The following is a 12,646-nucleotide window of genomic DNA, read 5'->3' as shown; positions in this document are numbered from 1 at the left end:
GTGTGTGTGTGTGTGTGGGTAAGATCAGACCACAGTACAATTGTTAGCCTTAATGTGTCACAAGTCCCTAAGGAAGAAAAATGTTTGATAATTTAACTGCATATTCTGAATAAATATTCAGTCCGGCCAAAGGAACCAAACGTTTTCTCAGCTGGTTTGCAAGGTTAACGGGATATGATAAAATAAGTCAGCTATAAAACAAAAGAAACGATAAAAGTATCAGCTGGATTACTGGAAAGAAAAGGAAAGGAAGCAAGACTGCACTAGCTGAGATGTCCACAATTTCACAGGATGGACTCAAAAGCAGAGTAGACTGGAAATAAATCATAACTCTTAAGCAAAACAAAAAAAAGGGAGAACACTATGATTAGGTCACACATGATCTATGAAAAGACACTCTAATTTCCCCTATATATAGTGACTTCAAAACTAAGCTTAAGTAGACCCTTTAGGTTTTCTGCCTATCAGTTCTTCATTAGCATTTAACTGAAATTCTATGCACATAAAGAAAATCTGGCCTAATTCAGAACACTTCCACATTTGTTAACAATGCTTCCTTTTCAGACATACAAAATCTGCTGATGGTATTTTAACTGGTTAATTGTTTCAGTGCTAAACAGAAGGCAGCATTTTGTTCAATGCACTTCTAATAAATACAAATCAAATAATTTTGCTAAGAAGTTTGCTGTGCAGATCATTAGATTCTTACATTAATGAACAGACACATCTACTGTAAGTATAAATCAAGAAAGATGATACTATAAGTACTTTGTGTCTAATAAAGACAGATATACTGTACAACAAATAGAGTTTAATAGATGAACTTGATATAGAGCAAGAAATTACTGGTGCAGAGGAGGAGGAGGAGGAGGAGGAGGTTGGATTTATACCTCACCTTTCTCTCGTGTAAGGAGTCTCAAAGCAACTTTCAAACTCCTTCCCTTCCTCTCCCAACAGACACCTTGTGAGGCAAGTGGAGCTGACAGAGTTCTGAGAGAACTGTGACTTCCTCAAGGTCACCCAGCATGCTTTATATGGGGAGGAGTGGGGAAATAAACCTGATTCACCAGATAAAAGTCTGCTGCTCATGTGGAGGACTGGAGAATCAAACCTGGTTCTCCAGATTAGGGTCAAGCACTCTTAATTACTATACCACAGCAGCAACTGGAATCCTACTCAGGGCTGATCTATTAGACTGCCATCGAAATAATGACAGGAACATTCAGACTATTAAAATACCTTTCTATTAAATCATCTATTTGACACGACCCAAAAAAATAGCAGGCATCAACATGAGTGAGAGCGGACTTCGTTAACTTATTTTAAGATACCTTAACAGCGTGATGCAATGACAGCTAAAATAAAGAGGATCTTTCCCACAAAGCTTTCAAGAGACACAAGCAGGAGTGGAAGCAGCGACAAATGAGCTATAACAAGAGACGGACCAGATATTAATACTGATCCCCTCCCCGCAAAAATCAATAAATCCACCAGTGAATATTACTTCAGTTTTTAAAAAAACCTAGAGGTGGGGAAGGCCATGGAAACCACCATATAGTTCACTTATAAGCATATTATAAGCAGAGACCAACTCATTTGTCTCTCCCCCACTATTTCCTCTTTGCCTTTACTGAAAGCCCCAATGGCCTCCCCCATTTTCCTACTTCCTTCGCAGCTATGGGCCTTATCTGCCACCCCCTTCCCATGTTCAGCTTCCCCTCCTTTTGGCAACTGCTACCTGGAAAACTATGGCTCAGCTCTCTTGATGCCAGTTGTCTGGCTGGGCAGTTGTACAGCTGTATGATGCCAGTTGTCTGGCTGGGCAGTTGTACAGTGGAGAACCTACAAGGACTGGTGGGGGGGCACCTCATTTTCCCTGTACTCCCTTCCCCAAATCATTTCCTTTCCCCTCCACCTAGCAGCCCCCATATCCTCACCTCTTCCTGCTTCTTTCTCTCCTTCCCAACAACCAACCAACCTATTGTTTATCTCCCCCTGCCCCCCCTTTTCAGCTGTACAATTTTCTATAGCTATGAATCAACAATGTAACTTGTATAATTTATACTCAATTTTCTCCATAGTGGGGATCCAAAGAAGTTTATATTCAGTGGTGGGATTCAAATAATGTAACAACTGATTGTTTACAAGCACCATTTTAACAACCGGTTCTGCCGAAGTGGTGCCAACCTGCTGAATCCCACCATTGCTTATATGATTGTCCTCTCCTCCTTTTTATCCTCACAAGAACACTGTATAGTATAGTAGACAGAATCCCAGAGTAGGATCTTGGGTGACCCACGTTTAAACCCCCACTTCTGCCTCATAAACTAACTAGGTGACTTTTGGCTCTTCACATACTCTCAAGCTGGCCTGCCTCACAGGGCTATTGTTGCTGCTATGAAAAAATGGAAAAGGGGTGACCAGTATTCTAAAAGCCACTTTGAGACCCTCTCAACTGGGGAGAAAAGCAGGCCATAACTAAATAAATGCAATAATAAAGGTATAGATCAGTGTTTCCCAACCTTTTCGAGGTCAGGGTACCCTTGACCTCACTCTTCATATCTCACGGTACCCCTGCCACCACCCTTCACCTTCCCATTGCCCCTGCTTGCCACACCCCCCACCTTCCCCTCCCAGGGTGAAGGGTAGCACTGGGGGTGGGGGTGGCTGCTGACCTTGTGGCAGGCCCTGCCCCATGGGCCGGCTCCATGTCCTTGCTGGCGCCAGTGAGAGACACCACAAAAATGAGGGGGGGGCGGTAGTGTTGCCGCGGTACCCCTGGGACATGCTCACGGCACCCCAGGGTACCAGGGAACCCTGGTTGAGAATGGCTGGTATAGATAAATATATGCAACAGAATGGGAGGTAAGTGAGGCCAAGAATGTATCAAACTGACCCAAAGACTGAGGCTCCTTCCACACACGCAAAATAATGCGTTTTCAAACCACTTTCACAACTGTTTGCAAGTGGATTTTGCCATTCCGCACAGCTTCAAAGAGCACTGAAAGCAGTTTGAAAGTGCATTATTCTGCATGTGCAGAATGAGCCTCAGAGAGCTTCCATGGCAGAAAAGTTATTTGAACCTGTGTATCTCATATCCTAGTTTGAAATGTTAATTGCTTCACACACTGACTTGAGTGGGGCGGGGGGTATATGCTGCTGAATGGGCAAGAGTTCATATTTTTTTGCAAACCTGAGGCATTTTTTAGGTTGATAAAAGGAACTGTTTTCCTCTGTCCATGGCTCCAATCTCTTTTAAGTGGCCACAGATTTGGCCATGCTAAGAATTAAACACATTTGGTGATGACGCTTCCATAACATTGTATGCATTTCATGTATTTTGACAGGTCAGAAAAAAAGAAAATATTTTCAGATCAGGAAACAAAAATATATCGTCCTCCGTTGCTGAAACTCAGTATGTTACAAGTGTTAAATCTTTTACAGATTTGAGAGAGACTGAAATCTAACGGGCTACAAAAGAGTTTGAAATAAGATACATTTTCAAACCTCTGCTCTTTCTGGCGTGTGTGTGTCAAAAGTTGTTAAATGATCTTTTTCTCAGGACAAATGGAGCCCTGAAGTTGTTAGCCAATCTTTTATGGAACTCAGAATCAGACCTAAAGTGTTAAAGGAAGCACAAATAACGCTCATGCCGTTCTCACTAAGGAGCTAAATTTCTCAAAAGAAGAACCGCTGAAGCCTTAAATTCATTAGTCCTCTGAAGATGTATTCACATTGTATTTTATCTGACAGCGACAATGAGTAAAATTCAATGAGGCAGAATTTTAAGATATTCTGAGTACCTTTCAATAGTAGCTGCCAGGAGACGTGCTGCTACCAGAGGAGAAACAGAAGGCAAACCAACAAGGTGCAATTAGAAACTGAATATAAAATTCCCAGCGAGTTTTTGAGCTATTTTTCAGGGAAATTTAAAAACCAACACAAACTCTCCCTCACTTGCCATTATTGGTTTGCCATCTGTTTCTTCCCCTGGATATTGGGGTGCCACAGCACACCCTTGGTCTGCACACTGTTAGTAAACACTTCAAAAGTTTTTTCAAATGCGTTTCATCCCAGTTGCAAAAAACTTTTGATATTTTATCTTAGCAGCCAGCCAAAATCTTAAGACTGAAAAAATCCATCTCCATGATTTCTAGGCAACCAAACTGGCTCTGAATCTTTAGGAGAAATGCATTTTTAATTATAATAGTCTTTAGTCTAACAGTTAGGGTCGCCAGCTCTGAGTTGGGCAAAACTGGGAGATTTGGGAACTGGAGCTCTGCAGGTATTATGTCATACAAACCACCTTCCAATGCAGCCATTTTTTTCCAGTGCAACTGATCTCTGTTGTCTGGAGAACAGTTCTCGTTCCAGAAGATCTCTAGCCACAGCTTAGAAGTTGGCAACCTTACTAAGGCCGTTTCTGCATCAAAGCCTTGATGCACGGCCTGGGGGCTTCAAAAGGCCCCCAGGCCGCCGTCAAGACAGGTCAGCTGCTGCAACGCGAAAGCAGCAGTGACCTGACACCTCTTCCTCCCCAGCGGCGCCAGCACTGTTGTTTCCAAACAACAACCCTTTAAAGTTGCTTGTTGGGGAGGGATCACCTTCCTGGGCGCTGGTATGCGTAACCTGGGCCGGGAAGACGCTGTCTCCCCTCCCCTACCTAATTCTACTGCGTGTCCCCCTGTCGCCTATGGGCGCCGAGTCTCCGCCCAACACTGTCCCTCTGACCTCCAGGGGTCGGAGGGCAGCGCGCATGGGCTGGCACGCCTCGCAGGCTAATTTCCAGGAGGACACCGTAAGTGGGGGCTGAGGGCGTGAGGCGGCTCCATGCGAGCCTCTGCCGCCTCGTCGGTTCTCCTCGCTGCTCCGCCTCGCGATGCTTGCGCAGCGGATGAAGTCACTTCCACGCCGACAGAACTCCTGCCGTATGGGGCAGGCGAGGGGCCGTGTGTGGCAGAAACGGCCTAATATTTGTGGGAATGTCTTAGCAATTCAGAAAATACCAAGTAATCAGTGGCATAGAATCAACGGGGCAGGGGGGCACAATGCCCCAGGCATACAGTGCTGAGTGGCGGGGACGTGACAGGGGTGTTCCAAGGTGATGCAAGGGCGGACGCCGCCACAGCAGGAGCGCAGGGCACGTGCGCGCCCTGGACACAATTTCCCCTCGCTCCGCCCCTGCAAGTAATACATCAGCAGTACTGATCCATCTGCCTTGCAGATGAGATAACTGACTTAATGTTAATACCAGTTATAACCGTATATGTCATTTCACCCCCTATCCCTATTCCTTCTAGCTGGGCAAAACATTAAAGAACTAAGGGACATGGCACAGTCATGCAATGGTGGAGGAAAACTGTTACTGAAGGTTGCCAACAAAGGTTAGAGCAGTGGGGCTTGTGGATGGCAGGTAGTTCCCATTCTGAAACAGCCACCTTCAGAGGAAAGAGTAAGCTGTGCCTCTCTGAGGTGGTGGCCCACACGAGATAGAAGTAAATGTTGGTTGACCGAAATTACAAGTTGCAGATGGAGTTACACTCGGGGAGAGTTGTTTTTTTTAACCAGCTGTGCAGAACTGAAGGAGCAAGACTCTCCTCCTCCCAACCACCACAACTGCTTTTGTGGCCATCACCACCTCCAACTATGCACCATCCAACTATGCTATTTAGGACAGTGGGGGTCTTTTGCAACAGGGTCCAGGGAAGGAACTCAGCCTTCTACAGCTTGGTGGGACCAGCTTGCCAAAGACTATGCGTGTGTGTGCATAATTGTTTATACTTGGTCCAATGAGGCTTCCGTATTAGCTGACTGTTCCTGAAATTGCTGTTAGGTTCATATGAACACCTTTCAGCAGCTAAAGCCTGAGGATATGAACAAGATTCACAGATGACGCCTACCATTTGTCCACCCAAGTCCACATAATCTCAGACGGAACCAGTTGTCTGGATCCCTTTCAGTCTCAAATGCAACCTTTGTGTGGGTTGGAAACAGTTTTGTTCACCCAATCACAAGATACATATAGACCACTGACAGAGAGATGCATATTCCCTTTTGGTTCTTGTAGAATTCTCTGCAACATTAGGCATTATTGACCAGGATATCTTTCAGGGCTGTTGAGCCAATCTGGACATAAACACTACTGCTGGTTTTAACCTTTCTTACAATGCTGGACCCAATGGGACTCTTTAGTTTGGAGAGGAGACGTCTGAGGAGCAGGATTAAAGTCTATAAATTATGCATGGGTTGGAGTCAGTTGGACAGAGAGAAATTTTTTTCTCTAGCAATACTAGGAACCAGGGCATTCATTGAAAAAAATGCTGGGGCAATTAGGACTAATAAAGGAAACACTTCTTTCCACGCAACGTAGGATTGGTGTTTGGAATATGCTGCCACAGGAGGTGGTGATGGCCACTAACCTGGATAGCTTTAAAAGGGGCTTGGACAGATTTATGGAGGAGAAGTCGATTTATGGCTACCAGTCTTGATCCTCCTTGATCTGAGGTTGCAAATGCCTTAGCAGACTAGGTGCTCAGGAGCAGCAGCAGCAGCAGAAGGCCATTGCTTTCACATCCTGCACGCAGCCCTGCACCTGGTGGGCCACTGCTGATAGCAGAATGTTGGACTAGATGGACTCTTAGTGATCCAGCAGGAAAATTTTATATTCTATGAACTTAAAGAGGTATTGGAGCTCATTTTCTTGGTCAATGGCCCATTTAATCTAACAACTTTACAAGTTATTTCAAGTCATCCCATATCATTCCAATGTTGTTTAGGATAAAATACTGTCAGGGCTAATAGACACAGGACAAACAGCTGTGTGTTTCTTTGATCCTTGGAGGCTCAAGCCTGAACTCATTCATGTAGTAAAGGGAGGGCTATGGAGGAATAAACTGAGGTATAACCGAGACAGAATGGATGTTCTGTGGTTCTGAAATTAAACTGATGCAGAAATAGGTGCACAGTCTGGTCTGGATGGGGTTAAACTCCCAATGCAAAAGCAGGTGTGCAGATATCCAGGCCAGAACGGGAGGAGGGGCTGCTGCCAGACTGACCTGTGGTGGACCAAGGGCCCCTATTTTAAGACAGTGGCACCTCTACCACCTCAGCCAACCTTGGGATGCCCAGCAGCAGTGCCAAAATAGAGAAGCTGGTCTTGGGCAGCCTACAAGGAAAAAGAACTTGGTCTGGTCTAGTCTCCCTCCAAAGCAACTTGCACAATGTCCTCTCACACCCTTCCTGATAGGATTAAGTCCACAGAAAAGATCTTGTGTGGAGAGAGTTCCCATCTCCAGCTCTGGACCATACACAGAAGACAAAGGATGCATTAATGTGATTGCCTGGCATGGTAATGTACTATCTAATGTTTCTTCCTCTGAAAAATGTATCTCCCATTTCATCCCTTTGACAAAATTAATTCAACTTCCCACTCTCCTCCAGCATAAATAGTTGTAAAGAAAAGGTGACCTTGTATAAACAGACAATTAAGATTCTGAGTTATCCACCCTGGGCCCTATATGGAGCAGAATGTTGGCCAACAACTCGGAAACATGATGGAAATGTGATGGAAATGAAGATGCTCCGGTGGATGCTTCGTGTTACAAACGAAGTCATATGACCAAGACTTGGAATTACACCAATTACAAAGAAAATGAGGGAAACACGGCTCTGGTGGTACTGGCACATTATGCGTCAGGAGGAGACTTCTGTTGCAAAAATGGCCCTAAACTTTTACCCTGGAGGCCATCACCCACGTGGAAGACCAAAGAGACGGTGGATGGACAGCACTGCTGAAGACATGCATGTTGTCAACTTTACTCCTGAAAATGCCCCAAATTGAGCTATCTGGTGAAGAAAATGTCAGTGCTAACCCCCTCAAGGGGAATACAGCCGAAGAAGAAGAAGAAGAAGAAGAAGAAGAAGAAGAAGAAGAAGAAGAAGAAGAAGAAGAAGAAGAAGAAGAAGAGGAGGAGGAGGAGGAGGAGGAGGAGGAGGAGGAGTTTGGATTTATATCCCCCCTTTCTCTCCTGCAGGAGACTCAAAGGGGCTCACAAACTCCTTTCACTTCCCCCCTCACAACAAACACCCTGTGAGGCGGGTTGGGACTGAAAGAGCTGCGAAAAGCTGTGACTAGCCCAAGGTCCCCCAGCTGGCATGTGTGGGAGTGCACAGGCTAATCTGAATTCCCCAGATAAGCCTCCACATCAAATCAAACCCAGTTCCTCCAGATTAGATACACGAGCTCTTAACCTCCTATGCCAGGAATAAGGGAAGAGGCTGCCTCACTGGGTGGAGACCTGGGATAAACTACCACATTTTTCAAGCTGCCAGAAAAAGCAGAATAGAGCTCGAGATAACATTTCCAAGCAGATAGCATACAAAATAAATAGGAGTTCAATATAATTTTAATATAAGACTGCATACAAGCATAGTTCTTTCACCCTTACACACAAGTAGTGTAATATGAAACATGATAAGCACTGCAAAGGAAGAAAACGTTTTTGCACAATTACTCAGCACAAAATCCCACCTCAACAGGGAAACACTGCTTGACAGAAAGGAGAATGTGATAAATGTGGTCTCCAGATATTAATCTCTGTAGAAAATGATAGTGCACTATCCTCGACTCTATATAAAACAGGAAAACAGAGGAACGATGATACCAAATGCCAAGCAAGAACTGAATGTTAAACACAGCAAAATAACATATTTAACATAGAGTAGTAATTTTTGCTATTAATGTTAAATACTCATTTAGCATTTTGCATTATCGTTAGTCTGTGTCTCAGTTTTATGTTGTACGTGAACCTGAATTGTGCCAGATCCTACACACCTACTAAAGATTTCTTCATTTGTAACCCAACATACCTAAATTGCAGCTGTACTGTCAACTATGTGTTACTAAAAAGGGAATTAAGAAGCAATTGTATTGTGAGCAGTGCATTTCCAGGAACCTATGGGTCCCTCAAAACAGTAACTGAACATGAGACAAATTCAACTTAATTAATGCTCTTTATCAGGACCGGTTAAATCCAACCAGTCTTGTGCTCTGATGTTATCCACTGCTGAACTCTTATCCTTATTTCCTGCCATTTCAGAGGCTTTGGGGACACAGAGAAGAACAAGGAAAATAATTCAGCAGTGGACAAAAATTAAAATGAGTCAGTTTAGTGAACTTCAAAATGCCAATGATGATCTGAAATTACTGAGAACAAACAAAATGTTTCTGTCACCTCACCTAATATGTTATTCTTACCATGAAGATCATCTCAGTGTAGGAACGCAAAATATACTCGTCTACACAGACACATTTGACTAACGCGCAAGTTAATGTTGCAACAATGACATATTCCGGAGTACTGCTTCAAGGTACATGTGAGTTACCAAGCTATACTGTCATATAGTGATCCTATGGATTAATTACCTCTGTGATCCTATCCTGAACAGCCTTGCTCAGCTCTGGCGAAATGAGGACGCTGATACAGTCAATCCATCTCATCTTAGGTCTTCCTTTTTTTCCTGCTGCCTTCTACTTTTCCTAGCATTGTTGTTCTTGCCAGTGATGCTTTTCTCATTGGCCGTTTCCGCATGATAGAAACATCGCTGGGGGTTGGAGTCGGGCGCATTACGACGCCGACTCCAACCCCCCCCCCCCCCCCCCGGACCGCTCTTCGCATGAGATGCGGTCCCGGGTAATGAAAGTAAAGACGGCGCCGCCAGGAAGCGCCACGTCCGGGATCAACTCTACCTTCTCTGCTTGCAATGACAGTCCAGAAGCTGGCGTTGCCGAGGCCAGGGGACACGCCCCCCTGCCCTGCACAACCGTTCTGGAGTTGCAGGGCAGGGGGGCACCACAGGGCTGGAAGCCGCCGTTTTCCAACAACCTCGCTCAGGGAGTGAGGTGGGAAAATGGCGGCTTTGCGCCGCTGGGGAGGAGTGAGGGCGGCACGGCTACGAAGCAGCTGCACCCCCCCCCATGCGATCAGCTCCCTGGGGACGGCGTTTTTGCCGTCCCCAGGGCACTGTATTTGGCCCGTGCAGAAAGGGCCATTGTGTGACCAAAATATGATAGCCTCAAGTTTAGTCACTTAGCTTCTAAAGAAAATTCAGGCTTATTTTGGTCCAGAACTCACTGATTTCTCTTTTTGGCAATCTATAGTATCCATAAAAAATAGTATCCATAAAAAATAGTATCCATAAAAAACAGTATCGATAAAACTCCCTTATAATGAATCAGCTTTTTTCTGTCAGTTTTCTTAGACTGTCCAGCTTTCACACATGTACATGTTACCATGAAAAAAATACTTTTCAGTCATGACTGTGATTTCCCATTTTTCACATGTGGAGCCATTGAGACATGCATTCTGTCTCACATAGACCTGTCACTCAACATCATGCGTTTGGAAGAAATCTCTCGTAAACATGTCCTTGTTTCTCCTTAGCCTGTCCCACTATCTATAGTATCTGAATCAAGACACCCACAGGTATGTGAATGTAGGATCTCCATTACATTGAATAATAAACCTGCTAGTGAAAAATTATAGAGGTAAGTGGATAGAAATAATGCCTGATCAAAGCTTTCGTTCTGTTTGAAAGCTTTCGTTCTGTTCGTTCTAGATCAAAGAAAAGCAGAAGGAAAGGCATTTTGAAAGCAAGTATACAGGTGAAACATTAAAAATAATAACTAACAACAGCTAATAGATGCAAGGTAAGAAACAAAGCAAGTGAAAATAATGCATTGTAAAACATTCTCAAACCAAACCCACGGGGGTTTTTTTTTTCTGTTTTGGGGGGAAGTTAGCCTTCCCGCAATAAGTTTAAGGATTAATATTCCTTCTAAACACAGATTGTTTCTGCTGTTTCTGCTGTTTGTTTAGTTTCTGCAATTTGTTTAGTTATTTGCTGGATTGCTAACTAGCAATTGAACTCTGCCTTTAACATTCTGCTCTTTCCAGACTTACTAAGGAGTGCTTTTATCTCTATTTTACTCAGAACATGCAGATAATTTCTGATATACAAGGCACTACCAGAAAGCATTCCGTCAGCACACAGGCAATTAAATGGGGTCTTGCTACTTCACAAGCCCCTTCTCAGACTTTTAGCATACCTTCATTCAGTCTAATCAACCTTCTAAAATTGACTCATAACTAAGGCACAAAACAAACAAGACATTTTGCTCTCTTATTTGTACAGATATAAATAATCAATGTGAAATTAAGCAAAATCGCTAGAATAACTATGTACGTTCACAAAGAACCCATTAAACATTCTTTAGTATTGGTCAAGACTTCTGTTACACCATGCATCATTCAGGGGAAAATTACTACACGCAAGCAATTGCTATTTTTTCCTAGCCATTTTCATATAATTTGGTTGCAGGAAATGAACAGTTCAACACCCGAAAGTAATTACGGTACTTCAAGCATCATACATATGTGAACTTAGAAAGAAAGCATTGCAATCAGTTTCCATAAATGAAAGAAGACTCAAAGTTCATGAAAGATGTGATATAGAACAAATAATCTGATTTGATACGGGAGACTAAAAGAATATTCAATTTAACTTCAGGAAATCAATTTAAGTGCTAACGGAAGCATTCCTTCATAAAAATTACTATTTAGTTTTTTCCAATAGGACTTCTTCTCTCCTCCATCACTTCATGGCCGCTTTCCAAGACGGACCGGTGGAAGTACTTACCACGCCGGCAGAATTCTTCGCCGGCGTGGAGAATGGAGGCCGCCTTCGCGATGGAAGGCTATCGCGGGCAGCCTCCAGACGAGGTCGTATGACGGCACGGTGACTCCGCGATGGAAGTCGCTTTCCCTCTCGTCTCGATTATCCCCAGTCCCCCTGCTGTTGTCCCCGTCATTAGGCTACAGCGTCGCAGCCCATATGCCCTCCTGACGTCTCCAGGGTCGAGAAGGACAGCGTATGTTGGGCTTCACGGCCAGCAGGTCAATGACGGGGACAATGGTGAGTGGAATGTTGAAGAGAAACAGCGTGTTCCTGGCGGTGCTGTTAGCGCATCAGCATCGCCAAGAACACGCGCTGTTGAAGGAAAAAACAACCCTTTAAAAGTTTGTTCTTCAGAAGGCGGCTTGTTAATCAGCGCTTGATGTCGCCTCTGGGGAGAGGGGAAGAGGAGTCCAGGTCGCGCTGCTGCTAAGCAGCTGCTAAGCGCCGCCTGTCGCTCCCTCTGGGGACGCCGTTTATCCCGTCCCCAGGGCGCCATTAATGGGCCGTGCGGAAACGGCCTTTCCCATCCTCAGCTATTATTTCATAAGTTGATTGTTGTGGGTTTTTGGGCTGTGTGTCCTCAGGAGCAAAAACTAACAGACCATGGCCATGCAGACCGGAAAACCCACAACAGGCCATTGATCCTGGCCATGAACTCCTTCGACAATATGTATTTCATAAGTTAAATAAATAGGAACCGTAGTATAAGAAAGATCTCCTACACAGAGCCCTATGCTGGCCTTCTCAGAGGCCCAGAAAAGTCCCTAGCCATATTTTAAAAATTAAATGACTACACATGAAAATAAAACAATGCACCTAAAAGAGTGACAAAATCTATAATACTTAACAAAAAAAACTCCTAATTTTCAATCAACTCCAAGGGCGTATTTGCTTAAATTTGTAGCTCTAA

At 44.2% G+C, this 12,646-nt stretch overlaps 1 protein-coding gene across 1 annotated transcript in view; it reads right to left on the bottom strand.

Annotated features, from left to right (window-relative positions):
- The window catches only part of MACROD2 (mono-ADP ribosylhydrolase 2), a 1,251,138-nt gene that overhangs the window by 1,185,929 nt on the left and 52,563 nt on the right, over positions 1-12,646 (bottom strand). The window lies entirely within an intron of this gene.

This window comes from Sphaerodactylus townsendi, linkage group LG01 (genome assembly GCF_021028975.2).
Source record: "Sphaerodactylus townsendi isolate TG3544 linkage group LG01, MPM_Stown_v2.3, whole genome shotgun sequence".
Lineage (NCBI taxonomy): Eukaryota > Metazoa > Chordata > Lepidosauria > Squamata > Sphaerodactylidae > Sphaerodactylus > Sphaerodactylus townsendi.
Note: the sequence above shows the minus strand (reverse complement) of the source record. Positions and strands in the feature narration are given on the sequence as shown.